This window comes from Pleurodeles waltl, chromosome 4_1 (genome assembly GCF_031143425.1).
Source record: "Pleurodeles waltl isolate 20211129_DDA chromosome 4_1, aPleWal1.hap1.20221129, whole genome shotgun sequence".
Taxonomy (NCBI): Eukaryota; Metazoa; Chordata; class Amphibia; order Caudata; family Salamandridae; genus Pleurodeles; species Pleurodeles waltl.
In genome coordinates, this window is record NC_090442.1 from 32,736,684 (window position 1) to 32,761,633 (window position 24,950).

The 24,950-nt window shown below is 49.1% G+C and overlaps 1 pseudogene; it reads left to right on the forward strand.

The window, feature by feature from the left end:
- Positions 1-24,950, forward strand: part of LOC138286957 (zinc finger protein 135-like) — an 88,562-nt pseudogene that overhangs the window by 1,114 nt on the left and 62,498 nt on the right.

The window sequence follows — 24,950 nt, forward strand, 5'->3', positions numbered from 1 at the left end:
CAACACCCTCATGCACTACACCAACGCCACCCACCAAAACCGCCTCAACTGCCTGCTCCTGAGCACCCGCTCCCTTCACAAACATGCCATAGAACTCTGGGACCTCATCACATCATACTCACCCGACATCGCCTTCCTCACGGAAACCTGGACCAACCCCTCCTCGGAACCCGACATAGCCATCGCCACCCCCAAGGGATACAAACTCCAACGCAAAGACCACCTCAACAGGCCATGGGGTGGCATCGCCATCCTACACAGGGACACCATCAAAGTCACCACCAGCTCCCAAGACACTACTGACAACACAGAACACATGCAAATCCTAATCCACATTAACAACAACTCCACCCTCAGAGGTACACTAATCTACAGACCACCAGGACCATGCCCGCCTTCTGCGACACCATCGCCGACACCATCAGCTCGCACGCCCTCACCGCCACAGACTACATCCTCCTTGGTGATTTCAACTTTCACTTGGAGAACCTACAAGACCACAACTCATCATCCCTCATAGACAACCTCACCAACCTCGGGCTCAAACAACTAGTCACCGCACCCACCCACTCAGCAGGACACACGCTCAATGCAATTTTCACCTCAAGCCAAAACATAGCCTACACCCACACCACCAAGCTCCTCTGGACTGACCACCACTGCGTCCACTTCTCCTTCGCCAAACCCCCCATACACCACCATCAACACACCACACCCTACCGCATGTGGGACAAGATCCCCACAGAACGCCTGAACTCCCAACTGGCTCACAACCCCCCTCCACACCAACGACCCCAATGCAGGAGCCCACAACCTCTCAAAATGGATCACCACCTGCGCAGACACACTAGCCCCCCTCAGAAAACACATTGCCACCCGCAACATCAAGAACGCCCGATGGTTCACCCCCGAACTCCAAGACTCCAAGCACAAATGCCGCCAAGCAGAGAAAATATGGCGACAAGAACCCTCCACAACCAACTTTTCCACCCTCAAAGCCACCATTCGCACCCATCACCAACTCATACGCACCGCCAAAAGAGACCACTACAAGACACGCCTTGACAACAACTCTCAAAACAGCAAAGAACTCTTCACCATCATTAATGAACTAGCCAAACCCAAAGCCAGCAACATAGACCCTTCACACACACAGCCCCTATGTGACGCCCTCTCCAACCACTTCCACCACAAAATCCTGGACATCCACAACAGCTTCATACCACACACACCCACCACACACACCCCTCACTCACCCAACTCAACCCCCACTCATGATCCCCCCACCGCACTCACCACCTGGGCCCCCACCACACATGAAGAAACCAAAAAAACCATGAACTCCATCCGATCCAGATCCCCCTCTGACCCCTTCCCACATCACATCTACAACAAAGCCAGCCCAACCATCGCCCCCATACTCCGCGACATAATCAACTCCTCCTTCGACGACGCCACCTACCCAGGCCCCTGGAAGCACGCGGAAATCACAGCTCTCCTAAAAAAACAAACCCGACCCAGAGATCTTCTCCAACTATCGCCCCATCTCCCTCCTCCCCTTCCCGGCGAAGGTTGCTGAGAAACTAGTCAACACCCGCCTATCCCACTTCCTCAAAGAAAACAACACTCTTGACCCCTCACAATCCGGGTACCGCAAGAACCACAGCACGGAAACCGCCCTCATCGCATGCACTAATGACATTAGGACCAAAGTCGACAAAGGCGAGACCATCGCACTCATCCTTCTAGACCTCTCCTCAACCTTCGACACTGTCAGCCACCACACACTCCGCACACGCCTCCACAACATAGGAATTTGCCACAAAGCCTTAGACTGGCTCACCTCCTTCCTCACTGACCGGACCCAGAGAGTCCGCCTCCCACCTTTCCACTCCACCACCACCAAGATCATCTGTGGAGTCCCCCAAGGGTCCTCTCTCAGCCCCACACTCTTCAACATTTATATGATCCCCTTAGCCAACATCCTCCGATCACACGGAATCACTATCCTCTCCTACGCAGATGACACCCAACTCATCCTCTCCCTCTCCCGCAACCCCACCACCGCCAAAACCAACCTACACGCAGCTCTCCTCGACACCGCCAACTGGATGACAACTAACCACCTCAAGCTTAACTCCAACAAAACCAAGATTATCATCTTCGGCCCCAACAAAACCATATGGGACGACTCCTGGTGGCCCACCGCCCTAGGACCCGTACCCACCCGCAAACCACGCACGCAACCTCAGCATCATCCTGGACCCCTCCCTCTCCATGACACAGCAAATAAATGCTCTTACCTCCTCCTGCTTCCTCACAGTCCGCACTCTAAAAAAAAATCCTTCAAATGGATTCCCCCAGAGACCAGGAAGACAGTCACCCATGCACTCATCAGCAGCAGACTAGACTACGGTAACGCCCTCTACGACGGCACCACACTCAAACTCACACGCAAACTCCAGAGAATCCAGAACACAGCTGCGCGCCTCGTCCTTGGCCTCCCCCGCCATGAAAGAATCTCACCACACCTCAAAACCCTTCACTGGCTCCCCATAAACAAGAGAATCACATTCACGATCCTCATCCACGCACACAAATCCCTCCACAACACCGGCCCGACATACCTCAACGAAAGAGTGAACTTTCAGACTTGCAACCTCCGATCAGCCAACCTCCCCTAGCCACAGTCCCCCGCATCCAACGCACCACCACAGGAGGCAGGTCCCTCTCCTACCTTGCCCCCAAAACCTGGAACTCCCTCCCCACCCACCTCCGCAAAACCAAAGACCTCCTGCTCTTCAGAAAAAACCTCAAAACATGGCTGTTCGAACAGTGACCCTCCAGCCCCCCCCCCCCACCAAGTGCCTTGAGACCCTCACGGGTGAGTAGCGCGCTATATAATTTTTTTTTATTGATTGATTGATCGATTGATTATCGTCAGGTCTGATTGCCACTTCCGCTTGCAGAGATATCATCCGGTCGGTGAAGTGACCCTTACCGGTTTGCTGGTTCCTTGCGGTTCCTTTGGTTTCTTGAGTGGTGCCTCTACTCAGGAGGGAGTTCTCGGGCTATTTGAGAAGCCTGGAGGTCCTTGGGGTCTTTTGAGGTTGGTACAGTGGTCAGCTCCTCTGCAGCGGTGACTGTCGGGACTTTGGTGCAGCAAGCAGGGGTCTTGGAGCCTCTTCTGGTGCAGGAGGTCCTCTGTTCTCGTCCTGTCGGGTTCTTTTCTTCCAGATTAATCTGAATTCTTGGTCTAGGGGAGCCCACTAAATACTGAATTTAGTGGATGTTTTAGTGGGAACCTGGTAGTGTCCAATGGGACACTTATCCTTGGGTGGCTATACCCACCACAGTGACCACTTCCTGTGGGAAGGGTCACTTCCTTGAACCTCATTGGATATTTTCCTGCCATCCAACATGGAGGTAAAGAAATGGGGGGTCCACTTCGCCTGCAAGCCCCTTGGAGACTCCTCCTCCTACCCTTTGTGTAGTTTCCCATCTTTGCTCCCGCCAAAAGTGGGGGTTGACAAAGGGGGAAGCCATTTGCTGCTAGCGGCAGGCCTGGGCGCTCGAGCTTCAAGGGCAGTAGCCCTTTGAAGCTCACCACCAGGAGAGTGCACATTCCTGAGGGAGGGGGTGTTAGCTCCTCCACCCAGGAAGGACATTGTTTTACAAACCAGAGAGCCATGGCTCTCCCCAGGTTTGTATACTGGCAGTCTGGAAGTGGCAGGCTGGATGGAACCAGTCAGCAACTATGCCAGTTAGGTTAGCTTTTGCAGGGGGCACTTCTAAGGTGACACCTGGGTACTTTTGGGGTTAAATCCAATAATGGTACCAGTTTGAATTTATCATCCTGAGCTGATACCAAACAACTCAGGTTGCAGAGTGGCCATCATGTTGCTGGGGAACTCGTGTTTGACCAGTGTCCAGTACATGCACTTAAATGGCTGCTCTGTTCTCTCACTATGTCCCAGGTTTGGCAAGGCCACAGTGGGGCTTATTGCTCATGCAATTGTGCCCTCACATATAGTATAGTGCACCCTGCCTTAGGGCTGTAAGGCCTACCAGAGGGGTGACTTACCTAGATCATATGCTGTGTAGGGTGGACAGGGCACACAGGGAATGTACCATGTTGGGTTTGCCTTTTTATGTTTGCCCCAGTACACTCAGCCTGCACTGGCAGAGCTAGGTGCATCTGGGTGCAGGGCACTTGTGGGTGGCACAATCAGTGCTGCTGCCCTCAGGGGCCTACTCATACTGTCCCAGGCCCTAGGTACTGGGGTAACCATTTACTACGGTCTTACAATGATATGTAAGGGTATATCCAATTGTGCCAAGCATCACAACCGATTTAGGGAAAGAGCTCTGGCCCAGGGAACCTGGTTAGCAGAGGCCCTGGGCACTACAACTTCTAGGGCACATCAACATCAGGCAAAAAGTGGGGGCTAACCATGCAAAAAGCGGCCTCCTCTGACACTGATGAATCTCCCCCCTACATTAGTTCAGGACCTACAAGCGCCAAGTATTTGGGGTGGGGACTTCAATGCAGTGCACAACACCACATTAGACAGGTTCATCTCCCCACTACATGGCAATACAGCGGGAAAGAGTGCACAGGCCTTTCAAGCCAGGCCAGATAATGGTCAAATGCACTTCTCTCTGAATACCCCTAGTGACTGTGAATAAGTCCCCAACAGGGGTACTACTGAACGCACAAGACAACAATAATAAATCCTTCTCAGATTACTATAGCAAGCTACACAAAGGGACATGCGGGGACAGTCCTCCCCTACAAGATTACTCAGATGGCATCCAGGTACCGCAGCTTGACCCACTGCAATGTTCTATGGAGCTACACGCAACCCAAAACTCTTACAACTGTAGAACCAGGTGTGGGAATTGGGGATCCTACTAGCGACTTTTTGCAAAGCATTGATCTCTGTCCTCCCCAGACCTGGCGGAGACCCTTTAGAGGTGTGTTCTTTCAGAATGCTCTCCTCAAACAGACTGCAAAATTTTGGGGGAAGGTTATAGCTAAAATATTACTACCACTGCTTCCCATGTTGGTACACGCAGCTCAAAACGCCTTTATACCAAATAGGAATATTTTCTTAAACCTACTGCATCTCTTCTGAATCATGGAAGAATCTGAGTGCACAGACCTGTTCCCTACAGCCTCATCTCTTGATATATAGAGAAGGCTTCTGACATCTTAGGGTGGCCCTACCAAACTGCTGTATTAGAGAAAATGGGCTTTGGCCCAGAAATACTACTTTAGATAGGCATATTATATGCCAACCCAGTAGCTTGGGTCCATACATGAGGTGAGATTTCTGACGTGTTCAGTATACACCAGGGCACCAGGCAAGGATTTCTATCATTACCGATCATACAGCGTTTACAGGGTCCACAGTGGGGGGAAACTAAGCGGTGGCACCTAGGAGGCTATTTTGCTGGATGCGGATGTTTGCCTGGTGCACCTCCATGAACCCCAAGGAACATTCCCACAGGCAAAGGAAAAGCTTGAAGATTTCAGAACCATGCCGGGCTTAAAACTGAATTGGACTAAATCCTGCTTGTTCTTATTGCTTAGTCTTACACAAGAGAGCAGGGCTGCATCTCCTGGCTCTGGGATGGTAGTGCGACATATTCAAATATTTGAGGAATATACATATCAATCTGAGGCAGATCTAGTACAAGGGTACCTGGTGGAGGGCTGGCTGGCACGCACAACTCCTCGACATTCTAGGGATCATTTCCCCTCTCTCTCATGGGCAGAATGATGATAGCCAAACTGCTAGTATTACCAAAGCTATTGTACCATTTTTCAGCACTGCCTGTCCAGTTACCAAAATGCTTCTATCAAGACCTTAAATCATCAATCTGATTTGGGGATCGGATCAGAAGAAAGCAGCACTGCACAAACTATATGCTCCACTTGAACGAGGGGACTGGGTGCCTCCAACTTCAAATTCTACTGCACCGCAGCCCAATTGCGGTGGGCGACACACAGCCTGCCGGATCCCCCACCTCTTAGTGGTTAGTCCTTTTCCGTAACTTAAGGGCTGCCTTATAGTGGAATGGCTTCTGGACCACTGTCAAGATCCCTCCTGCATTGGCCGCAAGGCCAAAACAGCCAAGTTCTACTGGCGGACATACTTCCAACCTAAGCAGGCTCGTATGCTGTACTCACTTGCTCTACCCCTGTGACACTCTCGGATCTTCACACCCTAAAGGAACATCATAAGGTTGGCCTGCGGACTGAAGCAGGTTGGGCTGCCTGGGAGACCTGTACACACACATGACTTCTAGAAACTTAGAGAACAATATGATAAAGAATGGAGGTGAATTCTGACTTGTAACCAGAGGCTCACCCTCTCTTGAAGGAACTATTAGCATTTGGGAATGACAGATGAGCGATCACAGACTCCAGCACTATGAGCACACCTGCACAGAAAGAAAAATGGGCCAGCAGTGAGGATCAAGACATCCCAGACAAACAATGGTACACAAAAGTGGGCTATGTCTGTAAGGTCTCCAGGAACCCCTGCCTAAAATACACTCAGTTCCACTACCTACACCAGGAGTATCTCACACCTGTACATTTACACCCCATTTTCCCTGGAATCTACCCTCAATTGCCCCATTTGCCTGTGCCTTATGGTGGAATTTTACCACATAGTGTGGATGTGCCCTGTCACACGGTGATTTGGGGGCAAAGGCGGTATCACTGTTAACAGAGATCATGGGATGGGCTCCCTGGACTCCATGACCCCCACCCCTCCAGAGTGCATATCAGGAGTTCTTGTACGTACATGCGAAAACAAATATGTGTTGAAATTTCTTGACCTAGCTTTTATACTAGTTAAAAGGCACACAGAGATGGCCTGGAAGACAGCGGATACCCCCGACATACTGTTGTGGTTGAGGTACCTATTCACCATCACCAGTACAACACGACATTACAGGGTCAATACGTCAATACTGGTAGCGGGTCCAAAAGCCTCCGGAATTTGGCAACGAAGGACTTTTTTAAGAGTGGACATCTTTATTATATGAGGGGACTGGAGACAGCAACTTATTTCCTAGAATTCTGTTCTTGGTGGATAACTCTGGTCTTTGTTAAGAGGTGGCAATGAGTTTATTTAGATAGTGTGGGAGGCAATGTGCTGACAACACACATTGAACAAGGCTTCCATGAACTGTGCGAGGATCTCGGCTGGAGAAGGTTACTCATAAGATTCCAAGTGCCACGTCTGCAGTGACCAGGCAAAGCCAAACACTCAAACACAAAAGCATTTCTAGGATGCTGTCATGTGCTTTGTCTCTGTCCCGTTTTTGTGCACAGCATGTTTTGTTTTTCATTCACAAATTTATCCATCTGCATTGAAAGCAACATCCCAACATACTGTTGTGGTTGAGGTACCTACTCAAATGGGCAACTGCGGAGGTCATGGCCTGGCGCTTGCTTTCTACGCACACAAGGGATACCTCATGCAGCGATGCCTGGGATGCGTACAAAGCTGGAAACAGATGACAGGCCACAGTGGACGTCCAGTTTTCTGCTAAAACTGTCAAAAGGAGCCAAGCAAGAACACTCATTTCCCTTCATCCATCTGCACAAGAAGTGACATCAGAGGAATTTCCATCAGACATCTGCAGAGACAGACCTAGTCAAACACCTCTCATTCTTATCCAAAGAACCAATGCTGGCCCGTCATCACCCCAGAAGAAGCAACCAATACCATGAAGTTCATTCTGTCAGGGGCCCCATCGGACCCCTTGCCCACAACACACCTACTCCAGAGCACTGCAACCCATAAGTGCCACGCCCACACCCGTTTGTAATGCTTCCGCCTCTTCCACAACATTGCCAGATGCTTGGAAACTGTCAGAATCCCGGTGGAGCGTGCTCTAGTGCCTGCACCTGAAGCGATCCCTTGCCTACCTCAGGGTTACTCAGGCAAAGCCCAGTGGTTTGCAGAGACCACTGAATGGTGGCCCTGTTGTGAATTCCACTGTGTCCAGTAAAGCCCTGACCTCTGCCTGGGTCGGGGTTTACATTTAATGCAATATGCAAATAATATTGCCTGCTGTGACTCAATGTGAGAGCTAATATTGCCTGTGGTTGCCGCCTTGGACCACTGCCTGTATTGGGGATGTATGCAGTGCGATCTACAATCAATATTCCACGCTGTGATTCTGTGATTTAATATGGGAACTATTATTGTCCATCATCTAGTTCCAGAGAAGTAGTGCGCGCCAGGACCAGGGTTCATCCACCAAGCGCCTTAGATAGTGCCTGGCTAGCTTGGCCAGGTGGATGGAACAGAGGTGCCTCAAATTGAATGCAGAGAAAACTGAAGTAGTGGTGATAGGGAATCAGCCCTCAATCTGGGTCTCGGCTTGGTGGGCAGATGCTCTGGGATCAGTGCTGGTTCCAAAGCAATCAGTGAAAAACCTCAGCATCTAGTTACCTCAGCTAGTTTGATGCCAACCTTAACTTTAAAAAACAGATTTCCAGCCTGGCAGGCACCTGCTTTGGCATCCTAAAAATGTTACGGAAAATCATAGGTTTCCTGGCGGTGGGAAACAGCCTTTCCTACACGGCCAGAGACATGCAGACCTTAACCACGCAATCGTTACCACACTTACCAGACCCATGCATGTGACTGAACCATGCAAATGCGTGGATAAGGCACCATGCATATACGTGGTTCAGGCACACAGCGGGAACAGCCTGGAGAGGAACGTGCTGGAGGGTAAGTAGGCCTGGGGCAGGTTGTAGGTTTGGGGGGTAATTTTTACGGACAAGGTGGGGTCGGAGGGCTTGGGGGAAGGGCAGATTTGGGGGGGAGGGGTCAGGGCATTTTTTTTTGTTAATGGGGTTGGTGTTAGGGCTCAGGGTGGAGGGAGGCCGGGGTAGTTTTTAGGACAGGGCAGGTAGGTTTTAGGATTCAGGGTGGGGCGGGCTTTTGTGGTAGTTTTTAGGACAGGGCGGGCAGGTTTTAGGATTCAGGGTGGGGTTGAGGTAGTTTTTAGGATAGGGTGGAGTAAGTTTTAGGGCAGGGATCGGGGTAGTTTTTAGGACAGGGTGGGGTAGGTTTTAGGGTTCTGGGTGGGGGTGGGTCGGGGTGCCTTTAGAACAGGTTGGTGTAGGTTTTAGGGTTTAGGGCAGGGGTTCGGGGTAGTTTTTAGCACAGGGTGGGGTAGGTTTTAGGGTTCATGGCAGGGGGCTGGGGAGGGGTAATTTTAAGGGCTGGGTTGCTTTTAGGGCTTGGGAGGGTGTAGGGCTCAATGGCAGAAGGGTCCGTTTTAGGGGCTGGGGTGGGATGGATTGTAGAATATGGTATCAAGTGTAAGGGGGGCAAGGTGGGGGACAATTGACCACACATGTTCCTTTACCAAACATGCTTTTACAACAAAATTCAATGTTAAGGCATGCATGGTAAAAATGGAGTCATTGTTGAGACCACATTCTTAAGGGATGCGTGGTTCAGGCATGCATGATTGCATCATACAACGCCTGCCAGCAGCTGCCAGGGAAACTGTGGTTCATGCTCTGATCACTTCAAGGCCGGGTTACTGTAATGTACTCTACCTAGGTGCCACAGACTATAAACGCTATTATGGACAAAGTACCTAGCGACAAAACTGTCTTCTGGATTGCTTATAGCACCAGCCAGACAAGCAGCATTTTGACTATGTGACGTCCCTTGGAATGGTGCCTCCATCAGAGGAGTTCAACACCTGGGGAACTATCTACACAACTACGCATGGCAGACCCTCACTGGCGGTACTACCTGATGTACTAAGGCGAGTACAAACGAGTGCAAACCTGCACCAGCTCTAGATCTAGGAATTAAATGAATGGGAAATTGTAAATCAGTTTCCTCAATCATTGTGAGCAGAGAAGCAGCAGCTTTGTCCATGGATTACCGTTATATTGCGATAGTGGAAACGCAGGTACTGTTTGGCAAAGGATGCTCGTGCACATTTTCATTTTTAACTGCACATAGATGATGCGCTTTACATGAGCACCAGGTGCATTATAGACGGACAGATTTATTATTATTTAGAAAATAAGTTGTAGGAAGGTAGCCTCTTTCTAGCCTTGTTACCCCCACTTTTGGCCTGTTTGTGAGTATATGTCAGGCTGTTTTTACTGTCTCACTGGGATCCTGCTAGCCAGGGCCCAGTGCTCATAGTGAAAACCCTATGTTGTCAGTGTGTGTGATATGTGTCACTGGGATCCTGCTAGCCAGGACCCCAGTGCTCATAGGTTTGTGGCCTATATGTGTTCCCTGTGTGGTGCCTAACTGTACCACTGAGGATCTGCTAACCAGAACCTCAGTGTTTATGCTCTCTCTGCTTTTAAAATTGTCACTGCGGGCTAGTGACTAATTTTACCAATTCTCATTGGCACACTGGAACACCCTTATAAGTCCCTTGTATATGGTACCTAGGTACCCAGGGTATTGGGTTTCCAGGAGATCCCTATTGTAGGAAAGTACCATCTTGCCTGGCATGTTACCCCCATTTTTCACTGTATATATGTTGTTTTAGTTGTATGTGTCACTGGGACCCTGGTAACCCAGGGCCCCAGTGCTCATAAGTGTGCCTGAATGTGTTACCTGTGTAGTGACTAACTGTCTCACTGAGGCTCTGCTAATCAGAACCTCAGTGGTTATGCTCTCTCATTTCTTTCCAAATTGTCACTAACAGGCTAGTGACCATTTTTACCAATTTACATTGGCTTACTGGAACACCCTTATAATTCCCTAGTATATGGTACTGAGGTACCCAGGGTATTGGGGTTCCAGGAGATCCCTATGGGCTGCAGCATTTCTTTTGCCACCCATAGGGAGCTCTGACAATTCTTACACAGGCCTGCCACTGCAGCCTGAGTGAAATAACGTCCACGTTATATCACAGCCATTTTACACTGCACTTAAGTAACTTATAAGTCACCTATATGTCTAACCTTTACCTGGTAAAGGTTAGGTGCAAAGTTACTTAGTGTGAGGGCACCCTGGCACTAGCCAAGGTGCCCCCACATTGTTCAGAGCCAATTCCCTGAACTTTGTGAGTGCGGGGACACCATTACAGGCGTGCACTACATATAGGTCACTACCTATATGTAGCTTCACAATGGTAACTCCGAATATGGCCATGTAACATGTCTATGATCATGGAATTGCCCCCTCTATGCCATCCTGGCATAGTTGGCACAATCCCATGATCCCAGTGGTCTGTAGCACAGACCCTGGTACTGCCAAACTGCCCTTCCTGGGGTTTCACTGCAGCTGCTGCTGCTGCCAACCCCTCAGACAGGCATCTGCCCTCCTGGGGTCCAGCCAGGCCTGGCCCAGGATGGCAGAACAAAGAACTTCCTCTGAGAGAGGGTGTGACACCCTCTCCCTTTGGAAAATGGTGTGAAGGCAGGGGAGGAGTAGCCTCCCCCAGCCTCTGGAAATGCTTTCTTGGGCACAGATGTGCCCAATTCTGCATAAGCCAGTCTACACCGGTTTAGGGGACCCCTTAGCCCTGCTCTGGCACGAAACTGGACAAAGGAAAGGGGAGTGACCACTCCCCTGACCTGCACCTCCCCTGGGAGGTGTCCAGAGCTCCTCCAGTGTGCTCCAGACCTCTGCCATCTTGGAAACAGAGGTGCTGCTGGCACACTGGACTGCTCTGAGTGGCCAGTGCCACCAGGTGACGTCAGAGACTCCTTGTGATTGGCTCCTTCAGGTGTTGCTAGCCTATCCTCTCTCCTAGGTAGCCAAACCCTCTTTTCTGGCTATTTAGGGTCTCTGTCTCTGGGGAAACTTTAGATAACGAATGCAAGAGCTCATCCGAGTTCCTCTGCATCTCTCTCTTCACCTTCTGATAAGGAAACGACTGCTGACCGCGCTGGAAGCCTGCAAACCTGCAACATAGTAGCAAAGACGACTACTGCAACTCTGTAACGCTGATCCTGCTGCCTTCTCGACTGTTTTCCTGCTTGTGCATGCTGTGGGGGTAGCCTGCCTCCTCTCTGCACCAGAAGCTCCGAAGAAATCTCCCGTGGGTCGACGGAATCTTCCCCCTGCAACCGCAGGCACCAAAAAGCTGCATTACCGGTCCCTTGGGTCTCCTCTCAGCACGACGAGCGAGGTCCCTCGAATCCAGCGACTCTGTCCAAGTGACCCCCACAGTCCAGTGACTCTTCAGTCCAAGTTTGGTGGAGGTAAGTCCTTGCCTCACCTCGCTGGGCTGCATTGCTGGGAACCGTGACTTTGCAGCTACTCCGGCCCCTTTGCACTTCCGGCGGAAATCCTTTGTGCACAGCCAAGCCTGGGTCCACGGCACTCTAACCTGCATTGCACGACTTTCTAAGTTGGTCTCCGGCGACGTGGGACTCCTTTGTGCAACTTCGGCGAGCACCATTTCACGCATCCTCGTAGTGCCTGTTTCTGGTACTTCTCCGGGTGCTACCTGCTTCAGTGAGGGCTCTTTGTCTTGCTCGACGTCCCCTCTCTCTTCAGGTCCAATTTGCGACCTCCTGGTCCCTCCTGGGCCCCAGCAGCGTCCAAAAACGCTAAACGCACGATTTGTGCCTAGCAAGGCTTGTTGGCGTCCTTTCGGCAGGAAAACACGTCTGCACGACTCTCCACGGCGAGGGGGATCCGTCCACCAAAGGGGAAGTCTCTAGCCCTTTTCGTTCCTGCAGAAACCTCAGCTTCTTCTGTCCAGTAGAAGCTTCTTTGCACCCGCAGCTGGCATTTCCTGGGCATCTGCCCATCTCCAACTTGCTTGTGACTTTTGGACTTGGTCCCCTTGTTCCACAGGTACCCTAGATTGGAAATCCACCGTTGTTGCATTGCTGGTTTGTGTCTTTCCTGCATTATTCCTCTAACACGACTTCTTTGTCCTTAGGGGAACTTTAGTGCACTTTGCACTCACTTTTCAGGGTCTTGGGGAGGGTTATTTTTCTAACTCTCACTATTTTCTAATAGTCCCAGCGACCCTCTACAAGGTCACATAGGTTTGGGGTCCATTCGTGGTTCGCATTCCACTTTTGGAGTATATGGTTTGTGTTGCCCCTATCCCTATGTTTCCCCATTGCATCCTATTGTAACTATACATTGTTTGCACTGTTTTCTAAGACTATACTGCATATTTTTGCTATTGTGTATATATATCTTGTGTATATTTCCTATCCTCTCACTGAGGGTACACTCTAAGATACTTTGGCATATTGTCATAAAAATAAAGTACCTTTATTTTTAGTATAACTGTGTATTGTGTTTTCTTATGATATTGTGCATATGACACTAAGTGGTACTGTAGTAGCTTCACACGTCTCCTAGTTCAGCCTAAGCTGCTCTGCTAAGCTACCATTATCTATCAGCCTAAGCTGCTAGACACCCTATACACTAATAAGGGATAACTGGGCCTGGTGCAAGGTGTAAGTACCCCTTGGTACTCACTACAAGCCAGTCCAGCCTCCTACATTGGTTGTGCAGTGGTGGTATAAGTGCTTGAGACTACTTACCACTCTTGTCATTGTACTTTTCCTAAGAGAAAAATATACAAAACAAGGTCAGTGTATATACACATAGCCAAAAAGTTTTGCATTTCCTCTTTTCACTCTTTTCTAAGTGCTGAAAAGTACTTCTAAACTTTCAAAAAGTTCTTAAAAGTTTAAAAAGATTTTTCTGTCTTTCCAAAAAGTTCTGAAAACTTTTTTTTCTTTTTCTATCACTTTAACTCTCTCAAAAAAATGTCTGGCACAGGCCAAAATGTTGATCTGTCCAAACTTGCATATGACAACCTTAGCTGGAAAAGAGCAAGGAGTCTCTGTATAGAGAGAGGTTTGAGTGTAGGGAAGAATCCTTCCTTGGAACTGTTACTTAACATGCTTAAAGAACAGGATAAGGCCATAGGTGCCTCATCTGTTGAAAAAGTACCTAATAGTTCTCAATCTGATTCAGGGACTCCCCCAGGAAAAGATTCAGGAAAGAAACTTCCTAGCCTGCCCATTACTAGACAGTCTAGCATAGTTGGGAATGATGATGAGCCACACCATACAAATAGTGTTGTCTCACATCATAACAAAAGCATTTATTCTCACCATACTGGTAGTAATGTTTCTGTTAACCAAGCTGTTAGAGTGGCTTCTGTAAGGGACAGGTCTCCTTCTGTTCATTCCCATCATAGCTCTGTTTCTAGGAATGTCCCTCCCACCAACCCTGATGACAGAATGTTAGAGAGGGAACTCAATAAGTTGAGGGTAGAACAAACCAGACTGAAGCTTAAAAAGCAACAGCTGGATTTGGATAGACAGTCTTTTGAATTAGACAAGGAAAGACAGAAGTTGGGTTTAGATACCCATGGTGGCAGCAGCAGTATTCCCCATAGTCATCCTGCAAAAGAGCATGATTCTAGGAATCTGCACAAGATAGTTCCCCCTTACAAGGAGGGGGATGACATTAACAAGTGGTTTGCTTCTCTTGAGAGGGCCTGTGTTGTACAGGATGTCCCTCAAAGGCAGTGGGCTGCTATCCTATGGCTATCATTTAGTGGAAAAGGTAGGGATAGGCTCCTTACTGTGAAAGAAAATGATGCTAATAATTTCCAAGTTCTTAAGAATGCACTCCTGGATGGTTATGGCTTAACCACTGAACAGTACAGGATAAAGTTCAGAGAGACCAAAAAGGAGTCTTCACAAGACTGGGTTGATTTCATTGACCATTCAGTGAAGGCCTTGGAGGGGTGGTTACATGGCAGTAAAGTTACTGATTATGACAGCCTGTATAACTTAATCCTGAGAGAGCATATTCTTAATAATTGTGTGTCTGATTTGTTGCACCAGTACTTGGTGGACTCTGATCTGACCTCTCCCCAAGAATTGGGAAAGAAGGCAGACAAATGGGTCAGAACAAGAGTGAACAGAAAAGTTCATACAGGGGGTGACAAAGATGGCAACAAAAAGAAGGATGGTAAGTCTTCAGACAAGGGTGGGGACAAATCTAAAAATGAGTCTTCATCAGGCCCACAAAAACACTCTGGTGGGGGTGGTGGGTCCAAATCCTCTTTTAATCAGAACAAGGAAAGGAAACCATGGTGCTATTTATGTAAAATAAAAGGCCATTGGACAGCAGATCCCAGTTGTCCAAAGAAAGGCACCACTGCTCCTACCACTACAACCCCTACTGCTACACCTAGTGTCCCTACTAATAGCAGTGGTGGTGGGAGCAAACCTACTAATAGCCAATCCAAGGGAGTAGCTGGGCTCACTATTGGTAACTTAGTTGGGGTTGGTCTGATTGGGGAGACCACAGAGGCTACTTTAGTCTCTGAAGGGGCTATTGATTTAGCCACTTTGGTTGCTTGCCCCCATAACTTGGAGAAGTACAAGCAACTACCCCTAATAAATGGTGTTGAGGTCCAGGCCTACAGGGACACAGGTGCCAGTGTCACAATGGTGATTGAGAAACTGGTGCACCCTGAACAACACATACTTGGACACCAGTACCAAGTAACCGATGCTCACAACATAACACAAAGCCACCCCATGGCTGTTGTAAATCTCAACTGGGGGGGGGTAACTGGTCCAAAGAAAGTTGTGGTAGCTTCAGAATTACCTGTAGACTGTCTACTAGGGAATGATTTGGAGACATCAGCTTGGTCAGATGTGGAGTTGGAGGCCCATGCAGCAATGCTGGGCATTCCAGGGCATATTTTTGCTTTGACAAGGGCTCAGGCCAAAAAGCAAAAAGGACAGGGAAGCTTGGATCCTGGAACAATGGACCAAGTGCTCCCTAAAGCTAGGGCTAGTAGAAGCAAACCACTTCCTACTATCCCTCCCTCTACAGTGGATTCTACTTCTGAGGAAGAAGAATTCCCTCCCTGTGCAGAACCTACACCAGAGGAGCTGGAAGCAGACACTGCTGAGCTTTTGGGTGAAGGGGGGCCTGCCAGAGAGGAGCTGAGTGTGGCACAGCAAACCTGTCCCACATTAGAGGGTCTCAGACAGCAAGCTGTCAAACAGGCTAACGGGGATGTCAGTGACTCTCACAGAGTTTATTGGGAGGACAACCTCTTGTACACTGAACATAGGGATCCTAAACCTGGAGCTGCCAGGAGATTAGTGATTCCTCAGGAGTACAGAAAGTTCCTCCTAACACTGGCACATGACATTCCCTTAGCTGGGCACCTAGGACAAATGAAAACTTGGGACAGGCTTGTTCCCCTGTTTCATTGGCCTAGGATGTCTGAGGACACAAAGGAATTTTGTAAGTCCTGTGAAACCTGTCAAGCCAGTGGCAAAACAGGTGGCACCCCAAAGGCACCCCTTATTCCACTGCCTGTGGTTGGGGTTCCCTTTGAAAGGGTAGGGGTTGACATAGTTGGCCCCCTTGACCCTCCTACTGCTTCAGGCAATAGATTTATCTTGGTGGTAGTGGACCATGCCACAAGATATCCTGAAGCTATTCCTTTAAGGACCACTACAGCTCCTGCAGTGGCAAAAGCCCTCCTGGGAATATTTTCCAGGGTGGGCTTCCCAAAGGAAGTAGTATCAGACAGAGGAAGCAATTTCATGTCTGCATACTTAAAGGCCATGTGGAAGGAGTGTGGTGTAACGTACAAGTTCACAACACCCTATCATCCACAAACAAATGGACTGGTGGAGAGATTTAATAAAACTCTCAAAGGCATGATTATGGGTCTCCCTGAAAAACTCCGCAGGAGATGGGATATCCTTCTACCATGCCTCCTTTTTGCCTACAGGGAGGTACCCCAGAAAGGAGTGGGCTTCAGCCCCTTTGAACTTCTTTTTGGACACCCTGTTAGGGGTCCACTCACACTTGTAAAGGAGGGTTGGGAACAACCTTTAAAAGCTCCTAAGCAGGATATTGTGGATTATGTACTTGGCCTCAGATCAAGGATGGCTGAGTACATGAAAAAGGCCAGTAAAAACCTTCAGGCCAGCCAAGAGCTCCAGAAGCAATGGCATGATCAGAAGGCTGTTTTGGTTCAGTACCAACCAGGGCAGAAAGTGTGGGTCTTGGAGCCTGTGGCCCCAAGAGCACTCCAAGATAAATGGAGTGGTCCCCACACAATTGTTGAAAAGAAGGGAGAAGTCACCTATTTAGTTGACTTAGGCACTGCCAGGAGTCCCCTTAGGGTGCTCCATGTCAACCGCCTGAAACCCTACTATGACAGGGCTGATCTCACCCTGCTCATGGCAACTGATGAGGGACAGGAAGAAGACAGTGATCCTCTACCTGATCTCTTCTCTTCCACAGAACAAGATGCTCTTGTGGAAGGTGTAGTTTTGGCTGATTGTCTTACTGCTGAGCAGAAAGATAATTGCATAAATCTCCTAGATCAATTCTCTGAACTCTTCTCTACTGTGCCAGGTACCACTTCTTGGTGTGAGCACACTATAGATACTGGAGACAGTTTACCTGTCAAAAGTAAGATCTATAGGCAGCCTGACCATGTCAGGGACTGCATAAAGCAAGAGGTCCAGAAAATGTTAGAACTAGGAGTGGTTGAGCACTCTGACAGTCCATGGGCTTCTCCTGTGGTACTGGTACCAAAACCCCATTCCAAAGATGGAAAGAAGGAAATGCGGTTTTGTGTAGACTATAGAGGTCTCAACTTGGTAACCAAAACTGATGCTCACCCTATACCCAGGGCAGATGAGCTCATAGATACACTGGCATCTGCCAAGTATCTAAGCACTTTTGACTTGACTGCAGGGTATTGGCAGATCAAATTGTCAGAAGATGCTAAACCTAAGACTGCATTTTCAACCATTGGAGGACATTACCAGTTTACTGTAATGCCTTTTGGTTTGAAAAATGCACCTGCCACTTTTCAGAGGTTGGTGAACACAGTCCTGCAAGGGCTGGAAGCTTTCAGTGCAGCATATTTGGACGATATAGCTGTCTTTAGCTCCAGCTGGGATGATCACCTGGTCCACCTATGGAAAGTTTTGGAGGCCCTGCAAAAGGCAGGCCTCACTATCAAGGCTTCAAAGTGCCAGATAGGGCAGAGTAAGGTGGTTTATCTGGGACACCTTGTTGGTGGGGAACAGATTGCACCACTTCAGGGGAAAATCCAAACAATTATTGATTGGGTTCCCCCTACCACTCAGACTCAGGTGAGAGCCTTCTTAGGCCTCACTGGGTATTACAGGAGGTTCATTAAGAACTATGGCTCCATTGCAGCCCCTCTTAATGACCTCACATCCAAGAAAATGCCTAAAAAGGTATTATGGACAGCAAACTGTCAGAAAGCTTTTGAGGAGCTGAAGCAGGCCATGTGCTCTGCACCTGTCCTGAAAAGCCCTTGTTACTCTAAAAAATTCTATGTCCAAACTGATGCATCTGAATTAGGAGTAGGGGCAGTCCTATCACAACTTAATTCTGAGGGCCAGGATCAACCTGTTGCTTTTATTAGTAGGAGGTTGACCCCTAGAGAAAAGCGTTGGTCTGCCATTGAGAGGGAGGCCTTTGCTGTGGTCTGGGCACTGAAGAAGTTGAGGCCATACCTGTTTGGCACTCACTTCATTGTTCAGACAGACCACAAACCTCTACTTTGGCTAAAACAAATGAAAGGTGAAAATCCTAAATTGTTGAGGTGGTCCATATCCCTACAGGGAATGGACTATACAGTGGAACATAGACCTGGGAGTAGCCACTCCAATGCAGATGGACTCTCCAGATATTTCCACTTAGACAATGAAGACTCATCAGGTCATGGCTAGTCTTATTGTCCTTCGTTTGGGGGGGGGGGTTGTGTAGGAAAGTACCATCTTGCCTGGCATGTTACCCCCATTTTTCACTGTATATATGTTGTTTTAGTTGTATGTGTCACTGGGACCCTGGTAACCCAGGGCCCCAGTGCTCATAAGTGTGCCTGAATGTGTTACCTGTGTAGTGACTAACTGTCTCACTGAGGCTCTGCTAATCAGAACCTCAGTGGTTATGCTCTCTCATTTCTTTCCAAATTGTCACTAACAGGCTAGTGACCATTTTTACCAATTTACATTGGCTTACTGGAACACCCTTATAATTCCCTAGTATATGGTACTGAGGTACCCAGGGTATTGGGGTTCCAGGAGATCCCTATGGGCTGCAGCATTTCTTTTGCCACCCATAGGGAGCTCTGACAATTCTTACACAGGCCTGCCACTGCAGCCTGAGTGAAATAACGTCCACGTTATTTCACAGCCATTTTACACTGCACTTAAGTAACTTATAAGTCACCTATATGTCTAACCTTTACCTGGTAAAGGTTAGGTGCAAAGTTACTTAGTGTGAGGGCACCCTGGCACTAGCCAAGGTGCCCCCACATTGTTCAGAGCCAATTCCCTGAACTTTGTGAGTGCGGGGACACCATTACACGCGTGCACTACATATAGGTCACTACCTATATGTAGCTTCACAATGGTAACTCCGAATATGGCCATGTAACATGTCTATGATCATGGAATTGCCCCCTCTATGCCATCCTGGCATAGTTGGCACAATCCCATGATCCCAGTGGTCTGTAGCACAGACCCTGGTACTGCCAAACTGCCCTTCCTGGGGTTTCACTGCAGCTGCTGCCAACCCCTCAGACAGGCATCTGCCCTCCTGGGGTCCAGCCAGGCCTGGCCCAGGATGGCAGAACAAAGAACTTCCTCTGAGAGAGGGTGTGACACCCTCTCCCTTTGGAAAATGGTGTGAAGGCAGGGGAGGAGTAGCCTCCCCCAGCCTCTGGAAATGCTTTCTTGGGCACAGATGTGCCCAATTCTGCATAAGCCAGTCTACACCGGTTCAGGGGACCCCTTAGCCCTGCTCTGGCGCGAAACTGGACAAAGGAAAGGGGAGTGACCACTCCCCTGACCTGCACCTCCCCTGGGAGGTGTCCAGAGCGCCTCCAGTGTGCTCCAGACCTCTGCCATCTTGGAAACAGAGGTGCTGCTGGCACACTGGACTGCTCTGAGTGGCCAGTGCCACCAGGTGACGTCAGAGACTCCTTGTGATAGGCTCCTTCAGGTGTTGCTAGCCTATCCTCTCTCCTAGGTAGCCAAACCCTCTTTTCTGGCTATTTAGGGTCACTGTCTCTGGGGAAACTTTAGATAACGAATGCAAGAGCTCATCCGAGTTCCTCTGCATCTCTCTCTTCACCTTCTGATAAGGAAACGACTGCTGACCGCGCTGGAAGCCTGCAAACCTGCAACATAGTAGCAAAGACGACTACTGCAACTCTGTAACGCTGATCCTGCCGCCTTCTCGACTGTTTTCCTGCTTGTGCATGCTGTGGGGGTAGCCTGCGTCCTCTCTGCACCAGAAGCTCCGAAGAAATCTCCCGTGGGTCGACGGAATCTTCCCCCTGCAACCGCAGGCACCAAAAAGCTGCATTACTGGTCCCTTGGGTCTCCTCTCAGCACGACGAGCGAGGTCCCTCGAATCCAGCGACTCTGTCCAAGTGACCCCCACAGTCCAGTGACTCTTCAGTCCAAGTTTGGTGGAGGTAAGTCCTTGCCTCACCTCGCTGGGCTGCATTGCTGGGAACCGCGACTTTGCAGCTACTCCGGCCCCTGTGCACTTCCGGCGGAAATCCTTTGTGCACAGCCAAGCCTGGGTCCACGGCACTCTAACCTGCATTGCACGACTTTCTAAGTTGGTCTCCGGCGACGTGGGACTCCTTTGTGCAACTTCGGCGAGCACCATTTCACGCATCCTCGTAGTGCCTGTTTCTGGCACTTCTCCGGGTGCTATCTGCTTCAGTGAGGGCTCTTTTTCTTGCTCGACGTCCCCTCTCTCTTCAGGTCCAATTTGCGACCTCCTGGTCCCTCCTGGGCCCCAGCAGCGTCCAAAAACGCCAAACGCACGATTTGCGCCAAGCAAGGCTTGTTGGCGTCCTTTCGGCGGGAAAACACTTCTGCACGACTCTCCACGGCAAGAGGGATCCGTCCACCAAAGGGGAAGTCTCTAGCCCTTTTCGTTCCTGCAGAAACCTCAGCTTCTTCTGTCCAGTAGAAGCTTCTTTGCACCCGCAGCTGGCATTTCCTGGGCATCTGCCCATCTCCGACTTGCTTGTGACTTTTGGACTTGGTCCCCTTGTTCCACAGGTACCCTAGATTGGAAATCCACAGTTGTTGCATTGCTGGTTTGTGTCTTTCCTGCATTATTCCTCTAACACGACTTCTTTGTCCTTAGGGGAACTTTAGTGCACTTTGCACTCACTTTTCAGGGTCTTGGGGAGGGTTATTTTTCTAACTCTCACTATTTTCTAATAGTCCCAGCGACCCTCTACAAGGTCACATAGGTTTGGGGTCCATTCGTGGTTCGCATTCCACTTTTGGAGTATATGGTTTGTGTTGCCCCTATCCCTATGTTTCCCCATTGCATCCTATTGTAACTATACATTGTTTGCACTGTTTTCTAAGACTATACTGCATATTTTTGCTATTGTGTATATATATCTTGTGTATATTTCCTATCCTCTCACTGAGGGTACACTCTAAGATACTTTGGCATATTGTCATAAAAATAAAGTACCTTTATTTTTAGTATAACTGTGTATTGTGTTTTCTTATGATATTGTGCATATGACACTAAGTGGTACTGTAGTAGCTTCACACGTCTCCTAGTTCAGCCTAAGCTGCTCTGCTAAGCTACCATTATCTATCAGCCTAAGCTGCTAGACACCCTATACACTAATAAGGGATAACTGGGCCTGGTGCAAGGTGTAAGTACCCCTTGATACTCACTACAAGCCAGTCCAGCCTCCTACACCTATGGGCTGCAGCATTTCTTTTGCCACCCATAGGGAGCTCAGACAATTCTTACACAGGACTGCCACTGCAGCCTGAGTGAAATAACGTCCACGTTATTTCACAGCCATTTATCACTGCACATAAGTAACTTATAAGTCACCTATATGTCTAACCCTCACTGGGTGAAGGTTAGGTGCAAAGTTACTTAGTGTGTGGGCACTCTGGCACTAGCCAAGGTGCCCTCACATTGTTCAGGGCAAATTCCCCGGACTCTGTGAGTGCGGGGACACCATTACAAGCGTGCATGGCCATGTAACATGTCTAGGATCATGGAATTGTCATCCCAATACCATTTTGGTATTGAGGGGACAATTCCATGCATCCCCGGGTCTCTAGCACAGGACCCGGGTACTGCCAAACTGCCTTTCTGTGGTTTCCACTGCAGCTGCTGCTGCTGCCAACCCCTCAGACAGGTTTCTGCCCCCCTGGGGTCTGGGCAGCCCAGTCCCAGGAAGGCAGAACAAAGGATTTCCTCTGAGAGAGGGTGTGACACCCTCTTCCTTTGGAAATAGGTGTGAAGGGCTGTGGAGGATTAGCCTCCCCCAGCCTCTGGAAATGCTTTGATGAGCAAAGATGGTGCCCATCTCTGCATAAGCCAGTCTACATCGGTTCAGGGATCCCCCAGCCCTGTTCTGGCAGGAAACTGGACAAAGGAAAGGGGAGTGACTACTCCCCTGACCAGTACCTCCCCAGGGGAGGTGCTCAGAGCTCCTCCAGTGTGTCCCAGACCTCTGCCATCTTGGATTCAGAGGTGTTGGGGCACAATGGACTGCTCTGAGTGGCAAGTGCCAGCAAGTGACGTCAGAGACCTCTCCCGATAGGTGCTTACCTCTTTCAGTAGCCAAGCCTCCTTTCTCAGTAGCCAAACCTCCTTTTTCTGGCTATTCAGGGTCTCTCCTCTTGGCTATTCCTCAGATAACGAATACAAGAGCTCACCAGAGTCCCTCTGCACTTCCCTCTTTGACTTCTGCCAAGGATCGACTGCTGACTGCTCCAGGACGCCTGCAAAATCGCAACAAAGTAGCAAGACGACTACCAGCAACATTGTAGCACCTCATCCTGCCGGCTTTCTCAACTGTTTCCTGGTGGTTCATGTTCTGAGGGCTGTCTGCCTTCACCCTGCACTGGAAGCCAAGAAGAAATCTCCCGTGGGTCGACGGAATCTTCCCCCTGCTAACGCAGGCACCAAAATACTGCATCACCGGTCCTATGGGTCCCCTCTCATCCTGACGAGTGTGGTCCCTGGAACACAGGAGCTGGGCCCAAGTATCTCCCACAGTCCAGTGGCCCTTCTGTCCAAATTTGGTGGAGGTAAGTCCTTGGCTCCCCACGCCAGACAGTAATCCTGTGTACTGCGTGATCTGCTTCTACTCCGGCTTCTGTGCACTTTTCCAAGGATTCCTTTGTGCACAGCCTAGACTGGGTCCCCAGCACTCTGTCCTGCATTGCCCAACTCGCTGAGTTGAAATACGATGTTGTGGGACCCTCCTTTGGGGCTCTGAGTCGGCCGCTGTCCTCAGATCTTCTAAGTGCCTGCTCTGGTACTTCTGCGGGTGTTGCCTGCTTCTGCGGGGGCTCTCTGAGTTGCTAAGCACCCGCTCTGTGTCCTCCTCCAAGTGGCGACATCCTGGTCCTTCCTGGGCCCCAGCAGTACCCAAATTCCTCAACTGCGACTCTTGCAGCTAGCAAGGCTTGTTTGCGGTCTTTCTGCTTGGAAACACTTCTGCAACCTTCAGCACGCCGTGGGACATCTTCCATCCAAAGGAGAAGTTCCTGGCCCCTTCCTTTGTTGCAGAATCTTCAGCTTCTTCCACCCAGAGGCAGCCCTTTTGCACCTTCATCCGGGGTTTAGTGGGCTCCTGCCCCCCCTGGACCCTTGCATGACTCTTGGACTTGGTCCCCTTCCTTTACAGGTCCTCAGGTCCAGGAATCCATCTTAAGTGTTTTGCTGGTACTTGTGGTTCTTGCAGAATCCCCTATCACGACTATTCTGTCTTTTTGGGGTAGTAGGGTAACTTTACTCCTACTTTCCAGGGTCTTGGGGTGGGGTATCTTGGACACGATTACTGTTTTCTTACAGTCCCAGCGACCCTCTACAACCTACACTAGGCCTGGGGTCCATTTGTGGTTCGCATTCCACTTTTGGAGTATATGGTTTGTGTTGCCCCTAGGCCTATTTCTACCTATTGCATTCTATTGTGATTCTACATTGTTTGCACTACTTTTCCAACTATTACTTACCTGTTTTTGGTTTGTGTGCATATCATTTGTGTATATTACTTACCTCCTAAGTGAGGGTATCCTCTGAGATACTTTTGGCATATTGTCACTAAAATAAAGTACCTTTATTTTTAGTAACTCTGAGTATTGTGTTTTCTTATGATATTGTGCTATGTGATATAAGTGGTATAGTAGGAGCTTTGCATGTCTCCTAGTTCAGCCTAAGCTGCTCTGCTATGGATACCTCTATCAGCCTAAGCTGCTAGAACATCTCTAATATACTAATAAGGGATAACTGGACCTGGCACAAGGTGTGAGAACCACTTGGTACCCACTATAAGCCAGACCAGCCTCCTACATTGGTGGTACAGTGGTGGGATAAGTACTTGTAACTGCTCTACCACTTTGTCATTTGGTGCTTTTCATAAGAAAATCATATACCAAATAGTTCAGAATATGTACATTGAACCAAAACAGTTTACTTTTCAGCTCTAAAACGTTTTACTAAGTTTCTGAAAAGTTCTGAAAACTTTTAAAAGTTTTCCAAAAGTTTGAAAAAGTTTTTTCTCTGTGCTTTCTAAAGTTCTAAAACTTTTTTCTCTCACTATCCTTAAACCTTTACTATCATGTCTGTAGTAGAGCCCACTCCCAAGACTGTTAATGCAACATATGAGAGTTTAAACTACAAAAGTTTGAGGGGTCTCTGCCTGGATAGATGTTTGAATATAGGTAAGAATCCTACAAAAGAGTTTCCCTTCAACATGCTCATTGTAGATGACCAGAACCAGTCTGGCCCATCTCAGGAGAGGTTAGAAAAAGGGGAAGCTTCCCAGTCAGACTCAGAGGAGTTCCCTGAAGAAGCTGGGGAGGGTTCTTACAAAGTCCTGCCCCCTAGCAGGGC